This window comes from Cervus elaphus, chromosome 19 (genome assembly GCF_910594005.1).
Source record: "Cervus elaphus chromosome 19, mCerEla1.1, whole genome shotgun sequence".
NCBI lineage: Eukaryota > Metazoa > Chordata > Mammalia > Artiodactyla > Cervidae > Cervus > Cervus elaphus.
In genome coordinates, this window is record NC_057833.1 from 64,018,842 (window position 1) to 64,035,000 (window position 16,159).

The window sequence follows — 16,159 nt, forward strand, 5'->3', positions numbered from 1 at the left end:
CAGTTGGCCAAGAGGTGGAGGGGCTTCCTGTTGGTTCACTGTGTCCTGGGCTTTTCAGCACGTGGAGCGGGGAATCAGAGAAGGTGGCTGAGCCTGAGCTAGTGTTGAGGCTTCTCAGGAAAGACACGGCTGATAGACACGCGGTGAGAGAGGACATTGTACTGGGAAGACCTCAGATAGTCTAGTTCCGTCTGATAGGGGAGGAAGGGACACTGGAAAGGGCGGAGGGGGTTGAAGTCAAAGGACTAGGTCTTTCAGTGAGTTTGAAAGTACTTGTTCTGATTGAGGGTTTAAGGGAGCCTCGGGATAGAGAGGATTGTGGACACAGAGTGGTATATTCATTTAGATTAATAGCCAAACTTCAGGAAATACACATAAAATGCACATGAATTCCATCATGTGAATTGGGGGTGAAATCTTTACCAACAAAAAATGACAGTTATACATCATGTAATCATCATGTATATATCATGTATGCATCATAGAATCACACACCATGCATAAGTATAAAAATATCATAAATACTTACTTTTAGTAGTGTAACTTCTGCAAAGTAGAGTTTCAAAGCCACTTGTCAAGTGTCTTGATTAACTAAAGCTCACATTTTCCCCAACGAACTTGGTTTTCTGTGAGTTTTTTCAGTTTATCTAGTAACCTTAGAAAATATTTCATTTTTTTTCTTTTTTTTTTTTGCAAAATAGAAACAAAGGAGTTCTTCTCTCCTGAAGGGTTTGTGTCTTTATACTCCATAGGAAATTTAGAAGTGAGAAACGTTTAAAGCATGCATAGTCAAAGAGTTCTTGAACTGAAAGCAGTGAAGGTAGGGTAACAGTTTTGAAATACTGTTTGTATGTATGTTTGAAATACATACAAACAACTCTGCAGTAGCTGTCCTTTTGCAGAAGGGAATCAAGAGTGGCAACCAGTAATTGAGGTAATTAAAATATTGCAATATGATGGATTGACAGAATGATGGACGTTATGCTAAAGCACATATACTAAAATGAACTGAAGATTCTAGGTAGGTGTTCACCTTTTATGTATATTTGGAAGTATTTGTATAAGATGTTGAAAAAGGAGTATCATAGCATTTGCAGCTTTGAAATGCTTAAGAAAGTGATGGTCTGATGGCTTGATAAGTAAATTATAAAACCACTAAAGTAAAACATTAATGTTATTAGAATCTAGGTGGTGAGTATATGAATGTTGACTGTAACATTCTTGCAGACTTTTCTGAATTACAAAAATTTTCAGAAGAAAATGTTGGAGGAAAAGTGTCATAAACAGAACAATGTTTGGCCTTAGTGTTCGGAGTTCTAGTCACACGGCCTGAGACAGGATGGGGAGAAGAGTCTCACATAACAATGCTGTTTTGAGAAGCTTGACTCATGTCTGCTCTGCAAGTTTCCTCTCAAGCAACTGGCAAATGATAAGTCATTTGGAAATGCCTCTGATGGTACTTGACTAATAAATTCCAAATTTAGATGTCCTCTTGGTTTTGGGTTACTGTGTTTAGAATTTCTGCATGTATGGGCATTTAATTATTTGATGGAACAGGGATGAGGTGAGAGGTCAAGGTGCAAATGTTGATTTTCAAGACTGCTTCATTTCACACACACTGTCTGTGCCCCATGTTCCAGAGCCTGGATGTTTCCTGACTCGGTCTCCAAGTTAATCAGAGCCTGAGCTCTGATCTACTTATGGGATCTTAGAATCGTCTTTATGCAAAGGATAGAATTTCTGACTTTGTAGTACTTATCAAGGAAAACTTGATGGCCTTTAAAAATACTTGCATTTTGTAAGTTGCATAAGTTCTTCAAAGGGGATTTACTGTATTCCTATCTTAATTAGTAGTTCCATCTAAATATATGTATACCGTACATCAGTGTGAAGTTTTTTGAATTATGTTAATTTTTATGTAGAATATATAGTAAGAATATGTAGTAAATGTAAATCATTTTTTACTGCTAAATATATATTTTTATGCATATTGATATAAATATTTACTACTTAGTATTCAGTAGTACCTTCCCCATTGATGACTTTCTTTTTCTTTTTTTGTCTTATGAAAGTCAGTCATTTTTTTATTTCTTTGTAATAAATAAACTTAGGTTTCTGGCCTGTTTGAACTTTGGCCTCAAGTGCATTTATAAAGTATAGTCTCTTGTTTTTTAACTTGTTCTGTTTCATATGCAGGGTGGGTAAAAATTACTGAACTTTTTATATTTATGTAAATTTATTTAAAATTGAATTCAAATTTACTACCATATGCCTCAAAGGCTAAACATAATATAGACTATTATAATCATTTATATAAATTGGTTTTAAAAACCAGTTCAATATGTTGAATCAATATGTCATGAATTTCGTATCTATATGGCTGTCATCATAGTAAATTCCGTGGCGTGCACTTTCACAGCATACAGATCTGAAATAAAATTGAATAGACTTTTCTGGCCTGCGTTACGGAGTAGCTTCTGTTTTCTTCCAGTTGACTGATTTAGTATTAGACAAGAACCAGGCTATGTTTTGTATACCCATCAAATCAATTTTTAGGAAAGTTTTTCTCTCTCAGTAATACTTACTGATTGTCCTTCATTTGCTGTTCTTTGTGTGATACAGGATAACGTGGAAATAAATACTTCAGAGGATTGTTCAAAGAGTGCTCTGCTTTTCTTTCTATGGGTGTTTGCAAGTCTGTGGCTGTAGATCATTATGAAACTTGAGGAAAATGACAAAGCATCTTTAATCGCATGTACATCTGTGGATTTAGTTTGTGTGTTTTGTTAGATACTGAGAGTATATTCACTTACCTGTTTTTAGAGCAGATATTTGATTTTTTTCCATGTATGAAATTTGTAGAAACTTTGTTCTTTAAAATATGAATGTATACACTATTTTATTAATTATTGAAGTATAGTTGATTTACAATGTTACATTAGTTTCAGGTATACAACATAGTAATTGGATTATAGATTATACTCCATAAAAAAGTATTGTAAAATATTGAATATATATCCATGTTGTACATTACATCTTTATAACATATGTTTATTTTTTGAAATTAAAAAAGTATCTTCATATTCACATAGTTAGGCATCACTAATATAAAGGGTTCAAATGTTCTGTAATTCACATGACTGAAAATTTCAGCACTGGTACAGTATTGGCAACTTTTGGAAAGGATATATATAAGGGAATATTGGTAGACAAAAACAGGCAAACTTATTCTTGAGCAGACCCTAGAATAAGAGTGATGAGTTATAAAATAGTAAACATATTTCCTCTTGTCAAAGTGGGCTTCCCACTGGTAAAGAATCCACCTGCCGATGCAGGAGACACGGGTTCAATCCCTGGGTTGAGAAGATCCCCTGGAGGACAAAATGGCCACCCACTCCAGTATTCTTGCCTGGAAAACCCCATGGACAGGGAAGCCTCAGGGGCTGTAATCCATGAGGTTGCAAAGAGTCAGACATGACTTAGAGACCAAGCATGCATTGTCAAAGTAGAACAGGAAGCTCTTTTTTATTCTTAAGTGCAGATCTCTTTATGATTAAATTTTATATCACTTAAATTCTGGTGAAAATGTCAAGTGTAGGAAATTTAATGTAAGCAGGCGTTACATACTTTTCGTTGGCCTTGAATGTTAAGCAGTGCACTATACTACTATTTCTGTGTAATTATAAAAATAAAATAATTTTAGTATAACCTAGAAGTTAACTGCTATTTAATGCTTAACAAAAAAATATTTAATGACAGTGTTCTCTTTTCATAACCAACCTGTGTTAATATATTTGACCTGACATTTTTTATGTTTATGAAGAATTAGAATAACTTATTTTTAAAAAGTGATATATACCCTTTTTAGGGATTTGTCATTTTCTCTGTTCAGTATAAAATGGCAATTTAGTATATTTCTTATATTCTTGTAGAATTTATTTTCTTAAACAGGTGCTTATTAAGGTCATTTTTCTGAATCTTTTCTTCATGCATTAAAAATTAGTGAAACATGTAAAAAAAGGTTCACCCTTAATTGGTCATCTTTCTAAATGCTCCCTCGAACATTATTTCCGAAGTCTTCTATATTCTATGAAGGTAATAGATAGAAAGAAAAGAAGTAGTATTCTGTCTTAACTCATTATTTTGGTTCAGTAGGTCAGGGTCTTTAATTAATTTTGTGTTATCTTAGAATTTTATACCTGGATCCTTTTTGTCCTTCTGGCCTCTTTTTTTACTTTTGTGTGGTTTTTGCCTTGTCAAATATAGGTATATTTTGTTTATTTAGACCAATTTTTAATTGTCTTCAAGAAGCATTGAAAGCTGAAGACTTGAAGTAATTTATTTTCAGTGTGTGTGTTTACTGCTGTGCTGTATATACATTTTATATTTATGTCAGGAAAGGGTTGCACAGGGGTGCTTCGGAGCCACCTTTTCAGCTCTGAATAGCTATTGTGTACATATGGTAAGGTACTGCTGCTTAACAATTAGTAACTGCTTTGATGAAACTAAATTACATGTTTAAGTTCCCATCAGGAAGTCGCTTCACATATCTGTATTAATGTATTCAAGACTCGAGAAGGAAAGTTAATTTTCCAGCTTAAATATTTAATTCAAGCTTAAAATTTAGTCTGTAATTAGAGCTCCCAAATGGCAGGAACATGGAGTATTTGTCCATTTTAATTAGATTGTTGTTTACCTATTAATTATATATCATATCTTGTCATATAGTTTTGATGGTAACAGATGGTGCTAGGAGTTAGTAAGGGTTTGAACAAAATAAGATTCCACATGATTTATTAAGTTGCACTTTATTAGTGAGTGGTCTGCTTTAGTCAGGGTACTCTCCCGAATAAGAACTGTGCAACATTTCACTAATTTTGATAGTTATTCTTTTGTAGAAATGTTGAAGATTAAGTCTGAGACAGTGATGTCTGTTTAGAAACAAAGTGGATTATTTCAGGATTCTTTCTTTTTAAGGTGTATGTATTGTCAGTTCTATAATTGGTATGAAGTTTAGTGCGTTTTGCTAAGATAGCAACAGGGAATCAGAATTTTATTTATTGGTAAAAATGTAGATATAGGGAATGTTTGTATATATGATAATGATTTAAGTTCTGAGAAATAATCAGGTGATGATTCAATTATTTATTTCAATGACATTCCTTCTCTGCCTATTGAATTTTTAACAGGTGGACAAGATTTTTTGTTTACCAAAATATCTAAAAGCAGACTCTGGTTCTAGTGAAGTTGATTTGCTGGATTTCCTTATTCAAAAAGTTAATGTCAACTAAATAGAATGGTCTTCCAAGTCTGCTTATAGAAGATTTTATTAATTTTTGTGTTAGTAACTCAGCGTCCTAAAATGAATTACTTACACAAATGCACATATGCATCCATGTATAGAGAGAGACAGAAAAACCCAGAGTGGAGAGGGACAAGGGGAGAAAGAAGAGGGTTAAAATTTTAATTTTTTAATCTTATATAGTTTGTTTGAAATTTATTCTAGTCCTTAATACCATTAACTTAAAAGTAAGTTTGGTTGCCGTTTCTTCAAGTTCTTAGGTTATAGAGCTTGGTCAGTGTTTTACAGCAAAACTTAAATGATAGGCCAGCCCCACTTCTGCTAATTTCAGCATTCACTCTGGAGGGGCCTCCTGATATGTATCAGGTCTTCAACAGCATGGCCTTCTGTTATCTGTGTTACCTTCAGAAAGCAGCATTGTTTGGGTTTGTTTTATTTTATCTCATTTTTATATCTTGGTTTGTCTCCACTTAAACCCTGTCAATTTTTAGAAATGTCTTTTGGTGTTATAACTATTTCATCATGGTGGGGTGGTGTTTTAATGTCAAGTGTATGATTCTACATGTACTGTAGACCTGTTACAGATGTGTGATATAGGGCTCTTAATTGTATGGCCATGTAACTGGAATGATCACTGTAATGAGGCTTTGGTTTCATGGCTTTTCCCCCTCGAATGTTGAGTGCTAAAAACTGATCTCAGATTTTGTGCTATAATATTACAATGTAGGAAGGATGCTGTGTTATATTTATATTAATTAAAGAGAATATCAAAGGAGAAAATTATTATTTAGGATACATATAGCTGTAATTTGAAAGTTTGAATTTTAACATTTCCATCCCTTGTGAAACTGTGGTATTATATTTTTTTTTAGCAAAATTTATCAGATGTAACATGGGCATACTTCCACACAAAATAGAAAACTAAATTGAAATGTATAAGTGAAATTAAATTAATTGCTAATTAATTTTAAATTAAAGAAAAGACATTTCTCTTTTATAAAGGAATGAGATGATAACTTGATTTCTTTGTTTCTAAAGTATATGAAATATACAATAGATATATTTTGTTTAATCTGGAGAAATAATGAATGAACAAATAAATGACTGGTGATTTTTTAACAGAAATAGTATGTGAATACAGGAATGCTGTTTTATTTTAGGAAAGAGATTTTCTTTTGTTTGTTTTTTTTTCCCTCAACCCTTGGCTACCACTTCATCCCTTGGGAAGACCTTTATTTCAGTCACCAACCATGTACATATATAACTTTTCTAAAGAAAATGTCAATAGTGATGATTTTTCTGGAATTACTAAGATTCTTTCTTTCTTTAAAATAGCAGTGTATGAATACTAGCAAAATGTGGCTGTTGATAAACCAGTCTTATTCCTTGATATTGATTTCAACCTCATTGGATTTTTGGACTCATTCTTTTTCTTTTTCTTTTTCTTTTTTTCATGCAGTAGTAGGGTATCACTATGCAATGTGATAGGTTCAAAGTTAAAACAATGTGTAGGAAGGGTGTTTAAGAGTTAAGAACTCATGAATTGATGTATGGACACTAATTTTTTTTTAAGTACAGAGTTTAAAAAAAAAGATGAGCATTTTCCTGTACGGAGTGCTTCAGACAGAGATGAAGATTTGCTGAGGTGCTCGTCACTGGTGGTGGGGCACCCATGGCGAGCCAAGAAGCCTGGCGAGGAGAGCGGGTAGATGGAGACTTGAAGTTTGTTAGAAGTACTCAGGCTTCTCAAACATTTCTTGACGCTTCTCTGCTTCTTTTGAAGAAGATGACCTTGACTGGAACTCCTACCTAATGTTTCTTCAAGATTCAGTTCAAATTGTCTTTCCTCTATCAAATACCTTAATGTACTCCTTTCTTGGCACTTTGTGTATACTCTTGTCATGTTGAATTAAAATTATTTGTTTACATTTCTGTGTTCTTTACTGTCAACTCTTGTGGCTTAAGGGCAGTATCTGAATTATATTTTGCCTCTAGTGTTTCTAGCACAGTGAGGGGTCATAACAGACTCTGGCTGAAGGAATGAATAAAAGCATTTCACGTCATAGGATGTGGCTATAATGAGTTAGAATGCTGTGGGTCCATGTGGGCCCTTGTGCATTTTTTTGACTTTTAAATAATAACTTTTTTAAAAAAATAAAATGTCTGGGAGGTCCTTTTTTTTTTTTTTTTCATTTTTTTCCCCATCCCTTCCCCCCCACCAAATAAATGATTTTTACTTTTTGCTGACATGTAAGTGCTCCATGTTTTTGGTAAAGATATTATAGTTAAGCAATATGGAAGTGTGTAAAGTTTAAAACTACTTACAATTCTTTCCCCAGAGATGACTATTTTTTCTTGTTTGTATGTTCTTCTGGATTACCCTCCTTCCATTTTTAATACCTTTCTGTCTTTCTTCTCTCATTTTCTTTTAAGTATTTTATCTATCTGAGCCCTTTAAAGGTGCTTTTGAAACATAGGTTCATCGTTGGAATTCTTCGCAGACTGCAGAATGTACTTTGATAATTGCAGCAGGCATTTTCAGTACTTCAGGTTGGACTTTTCTCCATTTTGAAATTTGTTTTGCTCTTGCTTCTGTTATACTGCACATTCCTGATTGTTTCCTGGTTGATTACCGTATCTCTTTGAACTTCTTTTCCTCTGCCTGGTTTTTAAGTGTTTGCATTTCTCAAGATCCATTGCTTTTCTCCATCACTACACATTCCTCTCGACGGTATGTCTGTCCAGGACTTCAGGAAGCAGCTTCGTGTGACTCTCGAGTTGACAGCTGCAGCCGAGGACTGTCGACCTCCACGCCCACTTACCTCACTCTGTACATTTACTATGTATGTGATATTTCTGTACTTAACTTTCATGGTAGTTCTTCAGATTCAGCAGGTCTACAATTAAATTTATTCTGTTCTTGCTTCATTTGGTCTTCTTCTGGTTTTCTTAGTTTCAGTAAGTAATATCTTTTTGCAGTTGTGCCATCAGAAAACTCTTAATCACCAGATTCAATCCATCAACAAATGCCCCTGGGTCATATTCTAAATTTTGGATCTATTTTGGAATTAATTTTGATCTGTTAATCTGTTTATCTCTCCTTACACAGACCTTATACTTTTAAATAACTATAGATCTATTGTGGCTTTTCCATCTTGCAAAGCTATTTCCTTCATTGTATACTGCTTAAATAAATCCTAGGTGTGCTCAGGCAATTTAGGGCTTCAGGATCTGTTTGTTAAGTCTGCCACCTTCTGCCTTCACAGTCCCTTTGGAATATCTATTAGAACTGCATTAGAGGTACCGATTACTTTGAGGAGAATTTATATCTTCCCAATAACAAGTCTTCTCATCCAGGAACATGTTGTGCATCTTGATTTAATCAAACACTGTTTAAACCTTTCAAACAAATCACACGTTTTCTCCATCAGTGTTTTTCACAAAGCGTGAACGTTGTCGTTGCTATTGTACTGGGATATTTCCTTTATTTTCTTTGTGGTATTTTCTCTGTGGTAGTGTTCAGCATAGTCCCTGGCACTTCACTTTAATACTTACTGAATTTCAAGCAGTTTTGGATATATTTTTTTAAGTTTGTAGTTTTAAGCATTTTATAAATTAAAAACATTTTAAAAATTATGTTTCTGTAGATAAATGACAGTTGCAAATTATAATTTTTTCTTTCTTTTAAATTTTATACTTCTTGTTTTTTGTTTTTTTTTTTTTAATTTTTTTATTAGTTGGAGGCTAATTACTTCACAACATTTCAGTGGGTTTTGTCATACATTGATATGAATCAGCCATAGATTTACACGTATTCCCCATCCCGATCCCCCCTCCCACCTCCCTCTCCACCCGATTCCTCTGGGTCTTCCCAGTGCACCAGGCCCGAGCACTTGTCTCATGCATCCCACCTGGGCTGGTGATCTGTTTCACCATAGATAGTAAATTTTATACTTCTTGTTTATTTGACTTATTGGGGTAGGTAAAATCTTCTTAACAATGTTGAGCAAAATAGCCACTATCTTGACTGTCTGTTAAGAGAAATGCATTTATGTTTTACCATCATATCTACCATCATATCTGCTGTTTGTGTGTCTTTCCCACCCTAACAAATGCTCTGTTAAGGAATGGAAGGTGTTTTTATTTAGGTTTTTTTGCTTAGGTTATTTTTAAATTAGGAATGAGTATTACATTTTATCAGAGGTTTGCTACATTTAATGAAGTGATATTATGATCTTTTCTTCTTTAGCTTACTTAGAAAATCTATTAACTGATTATATAATATTAAATTGCCCTTGCATTTCTGGAAAGAACCCATCTTGGTCACAATATATTGTAAGTTCATTTGTTCTTGTGCTCTCTTTGTCACATTTTGGTGTTGCAAAGTCATGCTAACATAAAATAACTTGGGACACTTCCCTTTCTTACAGGTTATTTATAGTAGGAATTATTAACTACTTTCTGTTCAATTCAGTCATGTCCAGCTCTTTGCGATACTATGGACTGCAGCACCCCAGGTTGCCCTGTCCTTCACCAACTACTGGACCTTGCTCAAACTCATGTCCATCGAGTCATCCAACCATCTCATCCTCTGTCGTCCCCTTTTCCTCCTGCCCTCAATCTTTCCCAGCATCAGGGTCTTTTCCAATGAGTCAGCTCTTCACATCAGGTGGCCAAAGTATTGAAACTTAAGCATCTGTCCTTCCAGTGAATATTCAGGACTGATTTCCTTTAGGATGGACTGGTTGGATCTCCTTGTAGTCCAAGGGACTCTCAAGAGTCTTCTCCAACACCACAGTTCAAAAGCATCAATTCTTTGGCACTCAGCTTTCTTTATGGTCCAACTATCACATCCGTATATGACTACTGGAAAAGCCGTAACTTTGATTAGACAGACGTTTGTCTGTAAAGTAATGTCTCTGCTTTTTAATATGCTGTCCAGGTTGGTCATAGCTTTTCTTCCAAGAAGCAAGTGTCTTTTAATTTTATAGTTGCAGTCCCCACCTGCAGTGATTTTTGGAGCCTAAGAAAATAACGTCTGTCACTGTTTGCATTGTTTCCCCATCTATTTGCCATGAAGTGATGGGACCACATGCCATGATCTTAGTTTTTTTTTTTTTTTAATTTATTCATTTTTTTTTTTTGAAGGATAATGGCTTTACAGAATGTGGCCTTAGTTTTTGGAATGTTGAATTTTAAGCAAACTTTTTCACTCTCCTCTTTCACTTTCATCAAGAGGCTCTTCAGTTCCTCTTTGTTTCTGCCATAAGGATGGTGTCATATGCATATCTGAGGTTATTGATATTTCTCCCAGCAATCTTGATTCCAGCTTTTGCTTCATCCAGTCCGGCATTTTGCCTGATATACTCTGCGTATAAGTTAAATAAGAAAGGTGACAGTGTACAGCCTTGACATGCTCCTTTCCCAATTTGGAACCAGTGTGTTGTTCCAATCTGGTTCTAACTATTGCTTTTTGATCTGCATCTGATTTCTCAGGAGGCAGATAAGGTGGTCTGGTATTCCCATCTCTTTAAGAATTTTCCACAGTTTGCTGTGATCCACACAGTCAAAGGCTTGAGCATAGTCAGTGAAGCAGAAGTAGATATTTTACTGGAATTCTCTTGCTTCTTCTGTGATCCTGCAGATGTTGGCAATTTGATCTCTAGTTCCTCTGCCTTTTCTAAATCCCGCCTGAACATCTGGAAGTTCATGGTTCACGTACTGTTGAAGCCTCAGTTGGAGAATTTTGAGCATTACTTTGATAGCGTGTGCTGCTGCTGCTGCTAAGTCGCTTCAGTCATGTCGGACTCTGTGCGACCGCAGAGATGGCAGCCCACCATGCTTCCCCGTCCCTGGGACACTCTAGGCAAGAACACTGGAGTGGGTTGCCATTTCCTTCTCCAATGCATGAAAGTAAAAAGTGAACATGAAGTCTCTCAGTTGTGTCCAACTCTTCGTGACCCCATGGACTGTAGCCTACCAGGCTCCTTCGTCCAATGGGATTTTCCAGGCAAGAGTACTGGAGTGGGTTGCCATTTCCTTCTGCAGGTAGCGTGTGAGATGAGTGAAATTGTGTGGTAGTTTGAACATTCTTTGGCATTGCCTTTCTTTGGAATTGGAATGAAAACTGACCCTTTCCAGTCCTGTGACTACTGCTGAGTTTGCCAAATCCACTGGCATATTGAGTGCAGCACTTTCACAGCATCATCTTTTAGGATTTGAAATAGCTTTAAGGATTGTTAAAATTTACCCATAGTGCCTTTGGTTGGGAGTGAGGGATGCTGTGATATTAAAGGAAAATCTTTTACTACATTTCTAATTATCTTCTAATATTTTGGGTTGTCTTCAGTTTCTTTACAGCACAGTTCAGAGTATGGATTTAGAAAACTATCCATTTCATCATCATTTTTTAAAATTTTATTTGGACCTTCACATTTTGGGGCACAAAGTTACAGTTAGTACTCCTTTTAACCCCTGTATTTTAAAAAAGTCCTATTTGGATATGGTATTATGTCCTCTTTCCTCTTTCTAAAAAAAAAACAAATTAAGGATTTTTTTTTTTTTTTGCTGTAATTAATTTGTCCTTAACCTTTCCATTGTAAAATGGAATACTGCTGAAGAAAACTACAGAAAGAAATGCATATATTAGTGAGTTATTATAAGACGGACATGGCTGTAGTGATCACCCAGGTCAAGAAGGTGATCATTGCCAGCCCCTGCAGAAGCCCTTACGTGTGTTTTAATCATCCTTTTCGCTCCCAAATTAGCCACTTTTCTGACTTTCAGAATAATAAGTTATTTAATTTTCACCCACATATTCCTGTCCAGGCACAACAGTTTGGTGTTGCCTATTTTTAAAAAACCATCTTTGCCTTTACGTTTTGCTTGACCTGTAGTTCCTCCCGCCAGTACTTTCTTTTCTGTACAAATGATCTTCTGAAGAATCTGGGCTGTTTGACCCATGGAGTTCTCAGGTCCAAGTAAACATTCTGTTCTGTATTTTCTTCAGGTTGGCAGGTACCACCAGAGCTTGACTGGATTTAGGCTTAATTTCTTAGGCAAGGTTGTAGGTGCTTTCGAGTCCTTTCATCAGGAGGCAGGTAACACCTCTCTATCACGTTAACTTCCGCAGCACTGATGGGCACAGCCTAATGTGTTCACGCATCATTTCATTTGTTATGTAATGTTTTTCCTTATGTCACCCATTGAGAAGTGAATTTTATTTCAATTTCTGGTTGTCTAACAAGTATTTTTTGACATTAGGAAATTCTAGATTTGTATCGTGGTCAGGATACATGGGCTCTGCATTTCTACAGTGTATTAAGATTACCTTTGTCTCTTCCTGGGTTTCAGCAGACAAGCGCTTCATCTTCCGGCTTCCCTTGTGACTCAGCTGGTAAAGAATCCGCCAGCAATGTGGGAGACCTGGGCTTGATCCCTGGGTTGGGAAGATCCCCTGGGGAAGGGAAAGGCCACCCACTCTAGTATTCTGGCCTGGAGAATTCCATGGACTGTGTAGTCCGTGGAGTCACAAAGAGTCGAACGCTACTGAGTGACTTCACTCCTTCCTAACGCAAATTTCCAAATGTTCCATTGGCATTTGTAAAGAACTTTTATTTTTCTTTTGCTTGTGGTTTAAATATTTTATATTGAAATATTAAATTTTTTAATGTATTCTTCAAATGGTCTAGGAAAGGTTCTAGTTTCTTTTTCAACAATGTGATTAAGAGACAGTGTGATTCTGCACAGGCCTGAGAACGGGGTTGATGCAGGTCTGGTTCATGGCCACGTCTTGTGTGCCATCCATTTTTGTACAGCACCCAAAGCAAGAAAGGCTTTTACATTTTTAATGAAAAAAAAGAAAAAAGTGTATTTTGTGGCACATATGAACATTTATATGAAATTTAATTTTCAGTGCCTGTAAATAGAGCTTTACTGAAGTATAGCCATGCTCACTATTTGTAGCAAAATTGAGAAAGTTAGGAAAGAGACTGGTCCACAAAACGTAAAATTATACCTGTGTGGCTCTTTGCAGAGTCAGTTTGCTAACCCCCAGCAGTGAAATGCACCCTTTCTCCTTATGTTCCTCATTTACCTTTGGTCTGGTGTTCATAACCAATAATCTGTTATGGGACTATGTAAAAAATCCCCAAATATAACTACAAGAATTCAACCTTGCTTGTGACCATTAATTTTTGACCACATTGAAGTTGATTTCCCTTGCAGTATATTTTCGTCTTCTGTGTATAACTGTTGAAAGTTTTAAAAAGAGAAGCCCATTTAATATTGATGGTGTGCTATTAATGTTGCTTTTCCTCAATTTCTTTCAGACAGTCTTAGCCATTATTAATATTAAATTGTAATGTAAGGTGATAATTTTATATTGTGCAATCTGTTAAGTTTGTGTTTTCTGTAGAGTTTCTTATTTTCCATGAAATCAAACTGCAATTTAAATAAACAAATTGTTAACATCATTCTGAGAGCAAATCCTCTGAGGTTTTGGGAACATGATTTTAATTTTATTAAAGATTCACTGTTAGAGTTGACTTTCCTTATGAATAAAGTCATAGTTCATTGATTTAAGGTATTTTAAAACAGAATTTTGACAAACTAAGGGTTCTTGAAAAAAAGTCTGATCTTGTAATAATTTTTTATAGGTAGAGAAGAATTTGGCTGTGTTAAAAACAAGACAGCAGGCCCAAAATGGAGTCAGTTATGCTAAGCCCCATGTAACCAAACTGAGACAACCTAATTATAGTTTCGGCTCTCCCAGAAATGAAATCTTAAGCTAGTCAATCAAGAATTACCTACTAAACATGAGACCCTTGCTGCCCCCTAAAGAAGAATGTGTGTGTGTGCTCAGTTATGCCCAACTCTTTTGCCACCCAATGGACTGTAGCATGCCAGGCCTCTCTGACCATGGGGTATTCCAGGCAAGAATACTGGAATGGGTTCCCATTTCCTTCTTCAAGGGATCCAAGTATCTTCCAGAGGTTGAACCCGCATCTCTTCCATCTCCGGCATTGGCAGGCAGATTCTTCACCACTATTGGCACCACCTGGGAAGTCGCAAATTCGGGTGATCTTGCCATAACCAGTCTTCTTCTTTGCCTGATAAACCTCCTTGTTCCTGCTTTCTTCTTTCTATAAAAACCTCTCATTTTTGTACACTTCCTTGGCATTGCTTTCTGTTTGCTAAATGGGATGGTGCCCAACTCATATTTGTTGGATAAAACCAGTAAGATCTTTAAAATTTACTCCATGGAATTTTGCTTTTTAATAGCTGTTATAACTATGTAAATGGGCTAGTCTAATTCACAAGAGAGAAGAATATGTATCATGAGAATTTCTAATGTTTTTGTAACATAGTTTGCTGGGTAATCAGGAAGCCAGGACTGACCTTTCCTTAAGCATTTAAGATCACTGTGTTTTATTTTGGTTTATAGCTGTGTCTTTCTCTGTATCTGTATCCTGTTTTACTTAAATTTCTAATATTTATGCCTGACAAATTATTTTATGTAAAATATTACCTTCTAATGTTTTTAACTTTCTATGGCAGTTACTTATGCTCAGATCCCCAAAAAGAAAAGACCAGAAGGTGACTACCAATGAAAATTGCAGTGAAAAGTAAGAGAAATATATTTCCATTTTCATGCTTGCTAGTATCAGTGCACGTTGTTAAACCTTATATAAAAGTTTTATATATTTATATATATATATAAACATACATTTATTGAGACACAAACTTATAATCTCATCAATAATTAACGTGTAACTGGGAATATTAATTCATTTAAGCCATTGTGTGTCAAAGCAGCCCTGAGAAATTAGTAGCCACCACTCTGTTCTTTTCCCTAATACACTGGTTTTATATTTCTCTTGTTTTAAAAGTTGTTCATGGAAAATTTGTTGATTTTTCATGTGATTAATTCTTGATTTTACACTCACTTTTTCTAGTTTTATCACCAATGAATAGTTAGAATCAATACGTGTTGTTTTACTAGTAATTTAAGCACCTATCAACATATAATATGCTTTTCATTCATGTTAAGCAGTTAAATTTTTATTTGCTTCAACTTTTCCTAAGTATGTGTTTACCAATGACTTAAATGTTCCTTCTGCTTGTTTATGCCTTTTGTATTCTTACTTTTCATACTTATGAAAAAAAATAGAAATGGTCAGTGAGTATAACTCACTTTTGTATGTAAATTATTGCTCTAAGCTCAGTTAATAACGGTCATTTCTTGCTGTTAGGGCTTCCCTTGTGGCTCAGCTGGTATAAAGAATCCTTCTGCGATGTGGGAGACCTGGGTTTGATCCCTGGATTGGGAAGATCACCTGGAGAAGGGAAAGGCTACCCACTCCAGTATTCTTGCTGTTAAGGAATTTTATAATCTGTAGCAATCAGTTTTGAAAAGTTTTTCTAAGTAGTTATTTAATAAAAATAATTATAAAATTTGAAAAGCAGTTGCCCTTTTAATAAACTAGCTCTGTTTTAAGATTATCCTTTAAAAATATCAGTTGTGATCCATTGCATTCTAATAAGCGTTTGGGGGTAGGAGAGAAAGGTATGCAAAAAGGCATGTCCTGATCAACCCTGTGTTTGTGGATGTTGTTGTGTGAAGAGTCTGTATGTAAGGTGTTGGAGGCGGGCTCGGGCGCTGTCATATGTGATGGGGAGCAGTAGGGAGAACCTGAGTTGGGGTGGGTACTGACTAGACATGAAGAGAAGATGGTAAAGAAAAGGAAGTTTATAAACCATTGGAAATTGCCTTCTTTTGGTAGGTAAAAAGCTTAAATATCAATAACTTTATATAGTTCAACTTACTGTGTTCGTTATCAACTTGTGTTGGTAAGG

The 16,159-nt window shown here is 35.4% G+C and overlaps 1 protein-coding gene across 3 annotated transcripts in view; it reads left to right on the forward strand.

Annotated features, from left to right (window-relative positions):
- Positions 1 to 16,159, forward strand: part of TBC1D5 (TBC1 domain family member 5) — a 564,837-nt gene that overhangs the window by 168,884 nt on the left and 379,794 nt on the right. Inside the window, exon 4 of one of the 3 annotated variants that reach the window (XM_043875247.1) lies at positions 14,861 to 14,928. The exons of the other annotated variants lie outside the window; for them this stretch is intronic. The gene's annotated coding sequence lies outside the window, so the exon portion shown is untranslated. The remainder of the gene's footprint in view (positions 1 to 14,860; positions 14,929 to 16,159) is intronic. 3 annotated transcript variants of the gene reach the window in all.